Source organism: Artemia sp. Qi Xiang Cuo, chromosome 5 (assembly GCF_049724085.1).
Source record: "Artemia sp. Qi Xiang Cuo chromosome 5, ASM4972408v1, whole genome shotgun sequence".
NCBI lineage: Eukaryota > Metazoa > Arthropoda > Branchiopoda > Anostraca > Artemiidae > Artemia > Artemia sp. Qi Xiang Cuo.
This window is the reverse complement of record NC_142798.1, coordinates 3983743-4002036: the sequence shown is the minus strand read 5'-3', so window position 1 is coordinate 4002036 and position 18294 is coordinate 3983743. Positions and strand designations below refer to the sequence as shown.

Here is an 18294-nt window from a genome sequence, read left to right as displayed (position 1 = left end):
ATATATGTTATATGTTTTTGTTAATCAATCTTAACTAACGTTCATGGAGATGTATCGATATTGACTCTAACCCAAAACTTTCATTAGCCTAGGGGATTTATAAGGTCTTAATATAACCCAGATTACTCTTTTTGTTGGTTACATAACTTAGATTATTGCTATCTGTGTCATGCCTACTTAATAGCTTATATAAGTTCGAATAACAATTCTGCTCCGTTCAATTTCAATAAGGATTCTATCCCCGGGAAAGGAATGCATATATTAATAGGAGAATTTGTAATTACTTGTGGTATGTAGCGAATATTGCATCCCTTGCCTCCTGTTTGAACTGCTAGGATTTTACTTTCGGAGGTATTATTGACTTCTAAAAAGGAAGTGTCTCTTTCTGTTTTGGAAATCACGTGTAAGACATTGAACTTGACGAATCTGACTTTCGAGTGCCTTGACTTTCTTTTAACCAGCTGTCTTATTAAGTATGTTCTAGTTCCATCAAGGACATCGTAGTACTAAGTAGGTAACCTAATTTGTAAGTGGATTGATGAGAAAGGGATATCTGAAGGTATAGGTAATATTTTATATTATTTGCTTGTTTGTGTTTCGTTTTTTATCTTCTCAAAAACGGGAGTTATCGAAGAATAAATACTAGACTATGCAAACATTGAAATCTGAGCTTAAAAAAATTCATTTTTAAAACCAGTTAAATAGGTCAAAATTAGTTCAAAATAGACAAAAAATAGTTTAGTATTTTAAATAGTTAAATTTTTTGTTCAAACGGCATAGTTAAGGTTAGTTAATAGCTACATTTAGTAGTTGAAATAGATGCTTCAAATTAATACACAGCAAACAAATTGGCGCTTTACTAAAATTCAATTTTATTACAAATATTTTCTTTCGTACTTAATATTGAAAATAAACATTAAAATTATAGTAAAATTTTGAACTGATGAAGCTTTCAGCAATTAATATCATTATACATCAATTATTCAATTTAATTAGTTAAAAAAAAATTCCACAAAATAAGGTCAGAACAAAATTTGTACTTTACTGAAAAAAATATAAATGTTTTTACTTTCAAAACTTTAATAAATCAAATAATATTAACATTTTGATTACTAAATATCAGTATATGTAAATTAAACTGAGAGTGCACATTCATTTGTATTCAGTAAAGTGCAAATTTTGTTCTGGCCTTGGGAAAGCATAAAGGGTTTTGCGCCCAACTTATGTTAATTTCTGCTTGTTTTGAGTTTGACTCGGTTAATTATTGTAATTTCTGTTTGTTTTGGGTTTAATTTATTTATCGATGGTGATTTGTGGTAGTTTCACACTTGGTAGATTATTTGATTATATTTTTGCTCATTTTTTGTTTAATGGAGTTCTTTACTTTTCTTTGAAAAACTTATTTTGTGGAAAAAGTTCTTTAAATTAATTTCTGTTCGCTTGATGTTGACATAGTCTTTTCAGAGAAAAAAAGAATAATACTTTGAATCTTTTCGTTTTTTAAGACTTCATAGTTTGGCCTGCTATTTCTATGCTGGAGAAGACTGTTCGGCAATTTTAAATAACATACATCCTTTTAAAAATATTGAAAAAAAAAGTAATGTGTGATTTAGTTTCATATCTCCTCTAGTTCACCTGAGATGGAAAACTTGATACCATTCGCAAAAAAATCTGTTTACTTAATTTGATAGCTTGGATACACTTAAGCTATTTTGATTGGGTTAAATTTTAAAAGCAAAAGTAGCCGCGAAAGTTTGAACATAATACCCTCAGTCGTTCTTGGGATACTGCTGAGATGCCTTATTGAGAATTAACATTAACACACTGCATTTTGATTTAATCTTAAGGAAACATTTAGTCTTTAAACATAATGGGCAAATGGGAGGGTGGGAGTGAGATGGGGATTAGTTGCCTTCCAATTACTTTTGACTATTAAAAAGGGCATCAGATATTTCTATTTTCAATCGAATGAGCCCTTTTCGAAGTTCCCACGACAACTCCTTCGATACGAAGTGCCCTGGTCTAAGCAACAACAACAACGAAAAATAATACATTATACCCACATCGATCTTTACTATAAAAATATCAAGCCTTCCAATCACTTTCGACTATTAAAAAGGCCTTTCGATTTCCAATTGAATGAGCCCTTTTTGAAACGACAACACTTTCTATAATCACCTTATATGCCCCCAAGGCATAAATTACAACCCTTACCCTAAGGTCTGTTAGGGTGGTTGTCAGCCTCTAAGAACTAATTTCCAAAACTTTCAAATACGTTAAACAAAATGGCTATCTCATTATTTCAAGAACTTTCAACTACGTTGAACAAAATGGATATCTCAAAATTTGGATTGGATGTGTTGGAGAAAATGGTGGGCGTGAGAGGGTCATTAGTCGCTCTCCAATCCCTTTCAACTATTGAAAAAGGCTCTAGTCCTTTCAATTTCCAGTTGAATGAGCCGTTTCGAAGTTTCTACACATTCAATAAAAACCTCATATGCCCCCAGGGCAAAACTTACAACCCTTGCCTTGAGAGCTGTGGGGGAGGGAGGGGTTGTCATCCTTAAAGACCTGATATTCAAAACTTTCAACAACGTTGAATAAAATGGCTATTTAAAATATTGATTGGATGTGTTTTGGGAAAATATGGGCGTTAGAGGGGGGTTAGCTGCCCTCAAATCACTTTAAAATATTAACAGGGCACTAGCCCTTTGAATTTCCAGTCGAATGAGCCCTTTTTCAAATTTCTAAGACAAAGATTTCAATAAAAACCTTATATGCCCCCAGGGCATAACTTATAACCCTTGCCCTGAAGACTTTGGGGGGAGTGTCCAGCTCAAAAGTATAATTTCCTGAACTTTGAACTGCGTGGAAAAAAATGGCTATCTCAAAATCTGTATTGGATGTGTTTGGGGAAATAGTGGGCGCGGAAGGGGTTTTAGTTGCTTTCCGATCACTATCGACTATTAAAAAGGGCACTAGCCATTTCAATTTCCAATCGAATGAGCACTTTTGGAAGTTTCTACGACAACGCGTTCCATAAAAACCTTATATGGCCCCTGGGCATAATTTACAACCCTTGCCTTGAGGGCTGTGGGGGGTGTCATCCTCGAAGACCTAATTTCCAGAGCTGAAAACTACGTTGAATAAAATGGCTAACTGAAAACTACATTAAACAAAATGGCTATCTCATAATTTCAAGAACTTTCAACTGCGTTGAACAAAATGGATATCTCAAAATTTTGATTGAATGTTTTGAGGAAAATGGTGGGCGTGAGGGGGGCATTAGTCACTATCCAATCACTTTCAACTATTAAAAACGGCACTAGCCCTTTCAATTTCTAATTGAATGAGCCCTTTTGAAGTTTTTACGCTTTCAATAGAAACCTTATATGCCCCCAGGGCATAACTTACAACCCTTTCCCTGAGGGCTGTGGGGGGAGGGGTTGTCATCTCTAAAGACCTAATTTCCAAAACCTTAAACTACGTTGAATAGAATGGCTATTTAAAATATTGATGGGATGTGTTTTGGTAAAAGATGGGCGTGAGAGAGGGGTTAGTTGCCCTCAGCTCACTTTCGACTATTAAAAACGGCACTAGCCCTTTGAATTACCAGTCGAATGAACCCTTTTTCAAGTTACTACAAGAGGAATTCGAATAAAGACCTTATATGCCCCCAGGGCCTAGCCTATCAACTTTGCCCTGACGCTTCTGGGGTGAGTTTCCTGCTCAAAAGCATAATTTCCTGAAATTTGAACTGCTTCGGACAAATTAGCTGTCTCAAAATCTGTATTGGATGTGATTGGAGAAATGGTGGGCGTGGAAGGGGTTTTAGTTGCTTTCCGATCACTTTCGACTATTAGAAAGGGCACTAGCCATTTCAATCTCCAGTTGAATGAGCACTTTTGGAAGTTTCTACGACAACGCGTTCTATAGAACCTTATATGGCCCCTGGGCATAATTTACAACCCTTGCCTTGAAGGCTGGGGGGGGGGGGTGTAATCCTCGAAGACCTAATTTCCAAAGCTTAAAACTACGTTGAATAAAATGGCTATCTCAAAGTTTTGATTAGATGTGTTTGGGGAAAAGGTGGGCGTGAGAGGTGGGTTAGTTGCTCTCTAATAACTTTCGACTATTAAAAAGGGCACTAGCCCATTGAATTTTCAATCAAATGAGCCTTTTTTGAAGTTTCTACGACAACGCCTTCTATATTTTCAATCGAATGAGCCTTTTTCGAAGTTCTCACGACTACTCCTTCGATACGATATGCCCTGGTCTAAACAACAACAACAACGAAAAATGTCAAGCCTTCCAATCACTTTCAACTATTAAAAAGGGCCCTAGGACTTTCGATTTCTAATCGAATGAGCTCTTTTTCAAACAACAACGCTTTCTATAAACACCTTATATGCCCCCATGGCATAAATTAAAGCCTTTGCCCTAAGGGCTGTTAGGGTGGTTGTCATCCTCTAAGACCAAATTTCCAGGGCTTTCAACTACGTTAAACAAAATGGCTATCTCAAAATTTTGATTGGATGTGTTTGGGGAAATGGTGGGCGTGAGAGGGGCTGTAGTCGATCTCCAATCACTTTCAACTATTAAATGACCTAATGGCCCGTTCAATTTCCAATCAAATGAGCCCTTTTGAACTTTCTATGACAAAACTTTCAATAAAAATCTTATATGCCCCCAGGGCATAAATTACAACCTTTACCCTAAGTGCTGGGGGGGTGTCATTTTCAAGGACCTAATTTCCAGAACTTTTTACTACGTTGAACAAAATTGCTATAAGAAAATTTCGATTGGATGTGCTTGGAGGAAAGGTGGGCTTGGGAGAGGGAGGTTAGTTACCCTCCCATACTTTCGACTATTACAAAGGGCACTAGCCCTCTCAATTTCCGATTGAATGAGCCCTTTTTGAAGCTTTACGATAGTTCTATCTATAAAAACCTTATATGCTTCCAGGGCAGAACTTAAAACCTTTGCCCTTGGAGCTCTGGGGGGTTTGTCATCCTTAAATACATAATTTCCAGAACTTTCAACAACGTTAAACAAAATGGCTATCTCTACACTTCGATTGAATATTTTTTGGGAAATGGTGGGCGTAAGAGGGGGTTGATTACTCTCCACTCACTTTCGACTATTAAAAAGGGCAATTTCAATTTCCAATCAAAGGAGCCCTTTTAGAAATTTCTACAACAACTTTCTATATAAACCTTATATGCCCCCAGGGCATAACTTACAACCCTTGCACTGATTGCTCTGAGGGGGTTATCATCCTGAAATATCTAGTTTCGAGAAGTTTCAACTACGTTGAACAAAATGGATGTCTTAAAATTTTGATTGGATGTGTTTGGGAAAATAATGGGCGTGAGAGGGGCGTTAGTTACTCTTCAATCACTTTCAACTATTAAAAAAGACACTAGCCTTTTAAAGTTCCCGTTGAATGAGCCCTTTTGAAGTTTCTACGCTTTCAATAAAAACCTTATATGCCCCCAGGGCATAAATTACAACCCTTTCCCTGAGGGCTGCGGGGGGAGGGGTTGTCATCCTTTGACAACCCCTCCTGTGACAACGCATTCTAAAAAAAACCTTATATGGCCCCTGGGCATAATTTAAAACCCTTGCCCTGAGGGCTTGGGGGGGGGTTGTTATCCTCGAAGACCTAATTTACAGAACTTAAAACTGCGCTGAATAAAATGGCTATATCAAAGTTTTGATTAGATGTATTTTTGGGGAAAAGGTGGGCGTGAGAGGCGGGTTAGTTGCCCTTTATTCACTTTCGACTATTAAAAAGGGCACTAGTCCTTTAAATTTCCAATCGAATGAGTCTTTTGAAGTTTCTACGACAACGCCTTCTATAAAAACCTTATATTCCCCCAGGGTATATTCCCCCAGGGCATAATTGAATGAGCCCTTTTGAAGTTTTTACGCTTTCAATAGAAACCTTATATGCCCCCAAGGCATAACTTACAACCCTTGCCCTAAGGGATGTGGGGGACTGTCCTCCTCAAAAACATAATTTCTATCTGGAAATCAACTACGCTGAACAAAATGGCTATCTCAAATTTTTGATTGGATGTTTTTCGCGACATGGTTGGCTTGAAAAGGGTGTTAGTCGCCTTCCAAACACTTTCGACTGTCAAAAAAGGCTCAAACCAATTGAGTTTCTAATTGAATGAACTATTTTTGAAGTTTTTATGACAACTTCTTCGATAGGAAATGCCCTGCTCTAAAGGAAAAAAATTAATAAATAATACATTGTGCCAACATCGTTCTTATATGTCCCCAGGGCACAACTTAAAACCCTTGCCCTGAGGGTTGTGGGGGAGTTTCCTCCTCAAAAACATATTTTCTATCTGGAAATAAACTACGCTGATTAAAATGGCTATCCAAAAATTTTGATTGGATGTATTTGGGGGAATGACGGGCGTGCGGGGGGGGGGGGGCAGGGGCCCTTCAGCCTCTTTTGGCTATTAAAGAGAGCGCTGATAACACCAATCTCCAGTCGATTTAGGTCTTTTTAGCGTTTATGAAGAAACTAGTTTTATCCGAAATATCCTAGTATGGAAAAAAATAATAAATCGTGTCTTCACCGTTCATTACTTAGGCAGTGCGATTGCGCGGCCTATGATTTTTACAACAACTTTCTATATAAACCTTATATGCCCCCAGGGCATAACTTACAACCCTTGCACTGAGGGCTTGGATGGGGTTATCATCCGAAAAGACCTAATTTCCAGAACTTTCAACTACGTTGAACAAAATGGATATCTCGAAATTTTGATTGGATGTGTTTGGGAAAATGGTGGGCGTGAGAGGGACACTTTCAACTATTAAAAAAGGCACTAGCCCTTTTACTTTCCAATTGAATGAGCCCTTTTGAAGTTTCTACGATAACGCTTTCAATAAAAACTTTAGATACCCCCAGGGCATAACTTACAACCCTTGCCCTGAGGAATGTGGGGGGGGGGGTTGTCATCCTTAAAGACCTAATTTCAAAAACTTTCAATTACGTTGAATAAAATGGCTATCTAAAAATTTTGATTGGAAGTGTTTGGGAAAAGGTGGGCCCTCAAATCACTTTCGACTATTAAAAAGGGTACTAGCCCTTTGAATTTCGAATCGAATGGACCCTTTTTCAAGTTTCTACGACAAAGATTTCAATAACTACCTTATATGCCCGCAGGGTATGACTTATAACCCATGTCCTGAAGACTGTGGGGGAGTGTCCTGTTCAAAGGTATAATTTCCTGAACTTCGAACTGCGTGGAACAAAATGGTTATTTCAAAATCTTTATTGGATGTGTTTGGGGAAATAGTGGGCGTGGAAGGGGTGTTAGTTGCTTTCCAATCACTTTCGACTATTAAAAAGGGCTCTAGCCATTTCAATTTCCAATCGAATGAGCCATTTTGGAAGTTTCTACGACAACGCATTCTATAAAAATCTTATATGGCCCCTGGGCATAATTTAAAACACTTGCCCTGAGGGCTGTGGGGGTGGAGGTATTATCATCCTTGAATACCTAATTTCCAATACTGTCAACTACGTTGAATTAAATGGCTATCTACAAATTTTGGTTGGGTGTGTTTTGGGAAAAGGTGGGCGTGAAAGGGGGTTAGTTGCCCACAAATCACTTTTGACTATTAAAAAGGGTACTATTCCTTTGATTTCCCAATAGATTGAGCCCCTCTTCAACTTTCTAAGACAAAGCTATGAATAAAAACTGTATACGCCCCCAGGTCACAACTTATAATCGTAGCTTGGAAGATTCCCAGAGGAGTGTCCTGCTCAAAGATATAATTTCCCGAACTTTGAACGTCGTGGAACAAATTGGCCATCTCAAAATTTTTATTGGATGTGTTTGGGGAAATGGTTGGCGTGGCAGGGGTGTTAGTTGCCTTCCAATCACTTTTGACTATTAAAAAGGGCACTAGCAATTTCCAATCGAATGACCCCTTTTGAAGTTTCTACGAAAACGCTTTCTAAGACAACCTTATATGCCCCCAGGGCATACCTTACAACCCTTGCCCCGAAGGTTGTGGGGGAGTTCATCCTCAAAAACATATTTTCTATCTGGAAATCAACTACGCTGAACAAAATGGCTATCCTAAAATTTTGATTGGATGTGTTTGGGGGAATGATGGGCGTGGGGGGGGGCTAGTTGCCCTCCAATCACTTTCGACTATTAAAAAGGGCACTAGCCCTTTCAATTTCCATTCGAAGGAGCCTTTTTTGAAGTCTACGGCAACACTTTCCATAAAAACCTTATATGCCCCCAGGGCATAACTTACAACCCTTGCCCGAAGGCTGTGGGGGAGTGTCCTCCTCAAAAACATAATTTCTATGTTGAAATCAACTACGCTGAACAAAATGGCTATCTCAAAATTTTGATTTCATGTGTTTCGGGAAATGGTGGGCGTGGAAGGGGTGTTAGTTGCCTTATAATCCATTTCGACTATTAAAAAGGGCACAAGCTACTCGAATTTCCAATTGAACGAGCCCTTTTTGAAGTTTCCACGACAGCTTCTTCGATACGAAGTGCCCTGCTCTAAAGGAAAAAAAAAATAATACATTGTGCCAACATCGTTCTTATATGCCCTCAGGGCATAACTTGGGCATAACAGGGCATAACCCTTGCCCTGAGGGTTGTGGGGGAGTGTCCTCTTCAAAAAAATATTTTCTATATAGAAATCAACTACGCTGAACAATATGGCTATCTCAAAATTTTGATTGGATATTGTTGCGGAAATGGTGGACGTGAGGGGGGATAGTTGCCCTCCAATCCCTTTCGACTATTAAAAAGAGTACTGTCCATTCCAATTTCCAATCGAATGATTCCTTTTCCAAGTTTCTACGACAACTCCTTCGATACGAAGTGCCCGGGTATGGAGAAAAAAAAAAGTAAATAATACATTGTGCTAACATCGTTCTTTACTTTGGCAGCGCTATTTCGCTGCCTATGATTTATTACTTCTTTCTAAATTTGTTCAAGACGAATATAGTTTCACTACAAACAAGAGTTTGGAGACTGCCCCCTTCCTTAACTGTAAAAACCAAAAGCCTACTGCGTCATAGGCGCTTCACTGAAAAAGAATTATATTACAAATATTTTCTTTTCCAGTTCTTACAGCATTAAAAATGAAAAAAAATTCATAATGAAATAAGTTCTTGAACTGATGGATCTTTCAATAATCAACATCATTTTATATCAAATATTCAAACTGTGTTTGTTTATTCTTTACAAGAATGTTCAAGACACATATAGTTTTCAGTAAAGCGCCAATGACGCAATTGGTTTTAGATTTTTACAGTGAGAGAAGGAGGCGACACCCAAACTCTTGTTTGTAGTGATTTTTGTTCGTTTCAAGTTTGATTGGCATATTCAATTTAAGTTTCACTCGTTTTAAGACTTATTAATTCATTTACGTTAATATCTATTGTATGTTTGTTTGCATTGATTGTTTATTAAATTTCTGTTTGTTTTAAGTTTGATTTATTCTTCAATAGCAAAATATATTTTTTTCGTTTTAAGCTTGATTTTCATATTCAACCTAAGCATTACTCGCTTTAAGATCTATTTATTCATTTATAGTCCAGTAAATCTATGAAACTCTGGGACAAAATTGGAATGAAAAATATTTTGACACCGTCTTGTAGAGAAATAAATTCTGTACAACATATCAAAAGTCCCCAAAAATTCCCTTGGTGGAATAGGGTAAAAAACAGGGGGAAAGGGGGAAAACTGGAAAAATTCAGGGGCAGAATTATTTTGCGCTCGAATTTCACGTCTGCTCTTTTTCTGCACGGAGAAATAGAAAAAAGAAAGTTATCGCTGGACTTGGTTCGATTTTCCCCTTTAGTGAGGGAGGGGGAGGGGGAAAACAGTATCCTCGAGAGTTGCGCGATATGGATAGCCTAAATGTTGCCCCAAGGTTTTTTTACTCGATGATTTCAAAAAACATGGTATTAGATTCGTATCTTGCTTTTCTGCAGTGTTTTCACCGTAGGGGAGACAATGCATCGGGCCTTTGGATTGCGTGGGCAGATTTACTTCGACTATATAATAGAAACATAAGACAAAATTAAATGTAAAAAATGAAACAAATCAGATAGCTTCGGTAATCACAGCAAAAGATAATTACGGTTTTTATTGAACTAAAAAGAGTAAGATCAGGGATTTGTACTAAACATCGTCTTCTTCATCGTTATCAACAAAACATCTTTATTGGAACACGCAATCCCTTGGCAGTCTTTGCAAGCAAGTGTACAAGGCTATCCATTTTTTTGCAACTACAGCGTGAACTGTCACAGTAGGAACGCTTGCATTTGGAAGAAATCACATTTAGTAGATGTGGCGGAGTAGGTCCGATGTCTGTCATGATTGGAATGAGGCGTCCCTCACTTAATCTTCAGCCCAAGTCTATCAGGTTAAGTTCTGATGCAGTATTACGCCATTCCATTACCTGATAGAAGACTGTATAAGAATGAAGTTTCACAGCCGATGGAGTTGGTGGAAGTGTCTCTGGGTTCACAAAAGTTAATATCTTTGAGCTGTTCAGTTTTTCAAGAAAAACCCTGTACCTAGCTTTGTAGAGACCCTCCCCTTTCTTAGCCTTGTAGAAACAGCAAAATATTTTCACCGTCTTGGTGGACTTCTTCCTTCGTAGAGCGCGAATTAAAGAATAATTCACAGTTATTCCTAAATTCTTCGTGGCTTTTCAGGAATGGCAGGACAACCTGCTTTCCTATCCCAATTAAACGAGACGTCGTGTCGCAACCAAGAAAAGCGTGTCCAACAAGAATAGAGTGACAAACCTGCCCCAGTGATCTTTTGATAAAGTTGATGTGCCAGTATTTAGTTGACAGCACTCTTGACTTGATACTGGTTTCTAAGTATAGTCCCCTGGCTTCCGGAGGCAGGTGATGGAAGAGATGGATCAATAAATCAGTTTCATTCCCGATTACTGCGGTTACCCTTACCTTGGCAGCATTAACACCTGTAAATGCAATCAGAACGCCTGAATCTCTCTCTGCATGAAGGAAAGTGAGGCCGGCTTGCGACAACCTTCTTACCAGTAGATCGAATAATGTTCTGCTTATTGTTGGGATTCCGCAAGAAGTCCTCCTTCTTCCTTTGTAGCTTCACACTCAGTGTAAATCGACGGTCGGACACTGAATACCTTTCATTCGTGTAACCTAGGTGACATCTTTGGTAGACGGACCTGAAGTGTAACCATCAAAGACGATGGAAGCATTTGAATACGTTTGTTTCACGAATGAAACGTAACTGTTGCAAATTGTTCGAATGTGTTTCCTGTTTTCCATGGAATATGCTGGAGCAGCCCTCCGCCATCGAGCACGTATTTTTCCAGCTCTTTTGATAGGACGTTAACAGGTTCTGCCTTTGCTAATTTCCAAATAGCTTTCACTAGCTCCGCTTTATCTGGCTATGGCGGCAGGCTTGAATATTTGAAAAGGGCAGTAGGGTAGCTTGAGAGTTTGAATCTGAGAGTTTCTTCCATATCCCCTCCGGCTGTAGTTGCCGCTGCTGCAGGACGGAGGAACAGAAGACTTGTGTAAATTTTTATGTCTTCATCGTCAGCTTCGGAAATGTTGCCTTAATAGGCCATCGTAATCACTTTGCTTTTGCGCTTGAAGATGTAGCTATCGGCATTGGCGTCATCCATTGACTTCAGAATTTCTTTTCCTATCGCCTTTGCTGCATCAGTGTTGACATCCCTTGCTGCTGTCATACCATTCGATATATTGCGCAATTTAGTGCAGTTGTCGCATGGACAGGACTGCTCAAAAAAAGCTACTAAAGCCTTTATGTCCTTTCTATCCAAGTTGGTTTTTCGGAAACGTGCTGGTCAGCTGACACATACTCAACGCCGATGAGAGACTGCATAAGCTTCCTAATTTCAGCTCACACTGGCATTTATATTGTCCAGATCAACCTTTGCGTCTCACTCATTCCATTTCCCCTCGTGAGTCCCAGGATTTTTTTCAGTGACCTCATCAGTACTTGCTCAATTACTAAGTCGAAAGAGAGCCCAGCCCAAAATCTATCGCTTCTTCGAACGACAAACATCCCATCCGCGATGTCTTTATACACCTTCTGGTTACTTTCTTTCAGCTCTTCCATTTGCTGAATAAATGTTCTCACTGACTTCGTATACAGGTTGTGGCCTGCAGCTGCAAAGTAAGAGAGCATCTCAGAGAGTGCTGAAGATACAGCACCCAGTTTTCAGTCTGTTCTGCCCTGATGGCCTTCTTAAGCACTCCGAACTTTTCTGAATACTGAAGCCATATTTTGCAGTCCTGTTGTTCTGCAGCGTGTCTTGAAACTCCAATATTCGTGTTAGGATTCGACGCAATACACCTGCATTGGATACGTCTTCAATGGTTACTTCCTCATTCATTAGAAGCATACATATTGCCGTAGCTTCTGCAAAGTCTTGATGACTCGCACGTATGTCATCTGTGCAGTCAAAATCATACGATTTGCAAATGAGAATAATATGCAATGCTGAATCTATAAGCTCGTGCGCTCTCATGGCTCTTGAAACAGCCTTACCACTAAGGATATGCTTAATGGTGTTACCGACATATAGGCATTCGAGCAATTCTTTTTTTCCTGTTTCCATCATCAAGTGCCCAATCACTCCAAGAAAGCTCATACGGCAATGGAGACCACCGATCATAGGAACTGCTGCCTTGAGAGGACTATCAGTAGGCTCAGCATTGAGGATGTTTACCACTTTCATGTACAAAGGTTGGTCGAAAGTAAAAAATAGTACTATTCCGTACGGGCGTGCTTTATCGGAGATAAAACGTAAGGTCGTGTATACACAAGAAAGATCGGAGGGATTATAGTCAATCATAGGCAGAAAAACAATCGACGAAGTGCCTTTGTGTGACCCAGGGTGAATTGCTTGCATAAATCCACTCCATTCGTTCCGTTTCGTGTCATGTATCCAGCTTGCATGCCATAGTAGGTCAATGACATTGATCTTGTCGTCGAAGATGATGGTCGGGATGTGTTTGTACCCAAGACTGTTCTCCTGTTGGCTTCTGTTGTAGAAGAAGAAAGGCACTTGTCCAACCTGCTGGAGTCCTTCAAGGTTTACAGCTGCTCTTCGAATTATGATTGGAAATTTGGGTTGCCTTGGTGTGGCAGCAGCTAGAATGCCCATCCCATGGAAAGTACCTTTTCCGTCGATAGTGCAAATGTCCTGGTCGACATTGTAGCCAATGAACTGGATGAAGGTTTTAGAAGTCATCCCTGGAAATTCTGTACCATGAGTTACTGCGACAAAACGCTCGAATCAAAGCACTTCAGAGTAAGAAGTAGAAAAACCAAGCCTATTCATCTGGTAGATGAGAAAACGTGAACCAGATTGCTGGTGTAGCTAGACTCCAAGGTATACTTGCAAATGAGCGAGCAAAGATCAGGGACGGCAAGCCTTCATTATTGCTTGATCGATTTAACCTACCAGTAGGTAGTGACTCTCCAGCAAATAGGAAAAGAGAAACACCACGGAATGGGATATTAAAGTTTTTACGAGCATCCCTTCCATAAGAACCATATATACCCCCAGGGCATGACTTACAACGCCTTCCCCCGGGCTTGGGGGTTGTGTCGACACCGGAGTTCTTGTTATCCAAATTAATTAGCAAACATGATCCAATTAATGGTCCAACCTCAGCTTTCGCTCATATTTGTGAGGACTTCTTTCAACAAAGAGACTTGATTTTTCCTTAGAATAACAGGAGAAAATTTGGAACAGAATCATCGGAATTTTCAAACAGCTTTAAAACACATCTAGATTTGTTTTTTCACACGTTTTCTAAGGCCCCTTTCCCCACAGGTGGTTTTAGAAGGAGATAGGTTGAGGGGGCGCTCGCCCCAGGCACAGAATTTTAGGGGCGCAAATTTGAAATAGATAATCTAACTTTTATAATAATTTTTTAGTTTTTTAAATATTATCTTTATTAAAATAAAGCAGAGGTCAAAGTTGGCAGTAAGTTACTTAATTACTTACATTAATACTTATATAATAATAATTAATACTGTAAGTATAAGAAAATTAAATAGGCCAAAACCACCATTGCTTTCGCCTGAAGGATAGCCCATGCTCATTGACTATCCAGAGGTCGACCCTCTCTCGCTCCCCCCCTCCCCAATAAAATTCTGGAGCTACGTCCCTGGACAGAAGCAGTCCTTTCGCATATCATTTTTGCACTATGAAGTTACAATCTTCTTTTTTATGGAGATCACTTTTCAAATAGCCTTTAATTCGCAAATCATTCTTCCATAACCTTAATTCTGCGATGTTATCATAAATGTATCTTGAAGCACATCTCCAACCAAACCACTGAACATGAAATATTTTAAAATGCACTATACTTGTTTTTCAATAAAGTGTTATTCCTCTGTTTCATGTTTTAAAAGAGTTAACTAGCAATTGTAAGAAGCTAAAAAAAGGTAAAAGTAATGTGTGACTTTGCAAAATTAAACAATTACTATTTCTTTTAATGGTTTAGCATATTAACTGGTCATGACTTAGTATAAATAGTTTCACTGCATCTTTATCAAGCGATGTTTCTCTTTTGTCGCATACGTGTTTATAGCGAGGTTTTGCCTTTTATATTTTGTATAGACAGGAGCCTTGTAAATGTTTAAGAGATTATGTAATAGTTTCTATTGGATGGCCTTTTCGTTTGTGTGTCTGTGCATGCATTACTGCACACAATGAATAAACAGCTAACCGGCTTAGATTACAAAGGTGAAATTTTGGCAAGATGGTGTCGTATTCTCAGGCCAGAATCAAACAAATCGTTTAACAAACAGTAAGTAAGGAGCGATGCTGCTCAATAGTAATCAAAACTCTATGAAACAGAACCTGATAATAATAGATACATCAAAAGATTTCAGTTTTGATGCTTGTCCAAAATAAATAAAATTCAGCACTTTTAATGTTACCCATCAAAAGTTACGAGCCTGAGAAAATATGCCCAATTTTTGAAAAAGGGGGGAAGCACCCCAAAACTTTACGTAATATTAATGAAAATCACACCATAAAATTCAGCATATCATAAAACCTCACTCGAGTGGTTTCAAGCTCCTACATACAAAACTGTGGAATTTTCATTTCATACCAGAAGAAAGATCGCTGATGCGTGTTTATTTGTTTGTTTGTTGTTTTTTTTTTTAACACAGGTGATCATATCGAACCAATGATCCTAGATGATCAGGAAAAGGCCCATTTGACCGGATATCAAAAGTTATAGTGCCCTTTTAAGTGAAAGAAATATTGGAGGGCAGCTCCCCCCCCCCCCCCACAACGCCCGTTTTACCCCCAAAGTCGTCCGATCAGAATTCTGAGAGAGCATTTTTGTTCAGCTCGGTCGATGGATTTATTAACTATGTCTTTGAGGATGACTTGACCCTCCACAGCCACCGGGGAAAGGGCTGCTAGCTATGAACTTTGTCCATTGTTTACACATAATACTGGTTATTGAGAAGTAGATGCGTCAATAGGTACATAAAAAGAATTGGCTTATTATGCTGATTCCAAATTCTTTAAGCTTAGCGTTACATATCAAAGGCTACAAGCCAGATTTTCCGTGAGAGAATTCTTCATGAGGGAATTTTTTGCGGGAGATATTCTCCATGGGAGGATTTTCCGCGGGAGCAACTTCTCACTGGGAGGGGGGTCGGGAAAAATCTTCCACGGAAGGGGGAATTTCCGGCATGACTTGAAAAACGATTAGAAATTTGAGTCTTTTTCAAATGAAAGTATGCTAAAGAAAATTTTTCAGGTGGAAACATCCTCAAGAAATTTTATGGGGGGAATTTCCAGCAAGCTTAGAACTTTTTTATGGAACTTTTCATGGAGGGGAGCCAGATTTCCCAGTATTATTTGGAAAACGATCAGAGATTAAATAAAAAAAACAAGTTTTTCCAACTGAAAGTAAGGAGCAAAATTAAGACATAAAAGGAACAGAAATCATTCCGTATATAGGGGGAACTTGCCCCCTCCTCAACACCTCACTCTACGCTAAAGTTTGACTCTTTGTCCCAATTCTTTAAGACGACTCCTGAAACATAAGATGCACCATATAGGTTATACCAGAATAAATTCAGTATTTTCAAGGTCCGCAATTTCATTTGGGGGGAGGGGATTGGTTACAAAATATCTCCAGAAAATTTGAAAGAGACAAAAAATAAGTGTTTCCCAGCTACTGACGGTTTCTACATTCGAAACAGAGAACTTGAAGGTATCACCCTCGCAATTTGAACATTAACAAAATTTAAAATCTGTATGTCAAAGACCAGGGAACTGAAAAAGTGGACTTAGAAGTTATAGGAAGCGCAATAGCGATGCCTAAGTAAAGAACGATGTTGGCACAATGTATTATTTATTTGTTTTTTTTGTGTTTTTTCTTTAGACCAGGGCACTTCATATCGAAGGAGTTGTCGTAGAAAGGCATTCTGTTCAACGTAGTTGAAAGGTCCGGAAATTATGTCTTTTAGGATGACACTCCTCCTACAGCCCTCAGGGCAAGGGTTGTCAGTTATGCACTGGGGGCATATAAGGTTTTTTATAGAAAAAAAAGTCGTAGAAACTTCAAAAAGGGCTCATTCAATTGGAATTTTTTTCTATTTAATAAGAAGAAAAAGTGATGTCGAGTTAGCGCAGAAGGTGCAGAATTTCCTGTATTAGGGAGGGTAACAAGCGAAAGGGGGGTAAAAAAAAACTACCCATCGAGAGATTTACTAGCCAGAGAGCATCAGCTCTCTGGCTGTTACAGTGACTAAAGAATAAGGGAGAGTACATATGTGGTGAGTACGCTTTCTTATAAAGTAGTGGTGGAATTTAATATGCGCTATTTAAGCTATACCAGGGATATAACAGCATTTTCAAGGTCTGTAATTTTATTAGGGGGGAAGGGAGTAGTTACAAAATATCTCCAGAAAGTCTGAACGAGAAAAAAAAATTGTTTCCCAGCTAATGACTGTTTCTACATTCGAGACAGAGAACTCAGAGAAGGTATCATCCTCCCAATTTGAACATTAACAAAACTTAAAATCTGTATGTAAAAGACCAGGGAACTGCAAAAAGTGGACAGGGCAATAGCGCTGCCTAAGTAAAGAAGGATGTTGGCATAATGTATTATTTATTTATTTTTGTTTTTGTTTTTTTTAGACCAGGGCACTTCGTATCGAAGGAGTTGTCATAAAAACTTCGAAAAAGAATCATTCGATTGGAAATCGGAAGGGATAGTGCCCTTTTTAATAGTCAAAAGTGATTGGAGGGCAACTAACACCCCTTCAACGCTCAACATTTCCCCAAACACATTCAATCAAAATTTTTAGATAGTCATTTTGTTCCACGTAGTAGAAAAGCCCGTAAATTAGGTCTTTGATGATGACAATCCTCCCCAATAGCCCTCAGGGCAAGGGTTGTAAGTTATGCCCTGGGGGCATATAAGGTTTTATAGAAAGTTTTGTCGTAGAAACTTCAAAAAGGATTCATTGGATCGGAAAATTAAATGGCTAGTGCCCTTTTTAAGAGGCGAAATTGATTGGAGAGTAACTAAATGAAAGGTCCGAAAATTCTGTCTTTGATCATGACAATCCCCCCACAGCCCTCAGGGTAAGGGTTGTAAGTTGTGCCCTGGGGGCATATAAGGTTTTTTATAGAAAATGTTGTCGTAAAAACTTCAAAAAGTACTCATTTAATTGGAAATTGAAAGGGCTAGTAGACCATGTCAATAGATACTAATGCCATATAATTTACTCTAAATTTTAAACAAGTATTTGTGTAAGTCAATGATTCAAATTATGATGTACGTACGTTATAGGATATCATTAAAAAATCTTAACTAAGGACTTGAATATCGGGATGAAACCATGATGACAATAATAAGAATTATTTGTTTGGATAGAATGAAACCGGTACAGGGTTAAATGGCTTAGCAACTAAAGGTACGTCTGAGGGAATAGTTACTGCCACGCAACGGGACATAAATATTAGAATATGATTAGATTACGATTCATTCTATCACACGTCAATTGATTCGATAGACCTGGCTTCACTCCTTGACTTTGGTCGATATAATACACAAGTACCAAATTAGGAGTGTGGACCATAATAAATATTATTCAGAATTAGAGTATTCATGAAGTTGAAACTAATAAAGTCGTAAGCGCCGAGAAAATACTTAAAATATAGAAATCCAGAACAATCCTTAGAAATCCTTAGAAATCAAATATTAAGGTG

At 38.5% G+C, this 18294-nt stretch overlaps 1 long non-coding RNA gene across 1 annotated transcript in view; it reads left to right on the top strand.

Annotated features, from left to right (window-relative positions):
- Nucleotides 1-479: 479 nt before the first annotated feature.
- The window catches only part of LOC148951730 (uncharacterized), a 197301-nt gene continuing 179486 nt past the window's right edge, over nucleotides 480-18294 (top strand). The window contains exon 1 of the long non-coding RNA XR_016141752.1: nucleotides 480-565. This is a non-coding gene — a long non-coding RNA (uncharacterized LOC148951730). The remainder of the gene's footprint in view (nucleotides 566-18294) is intronic.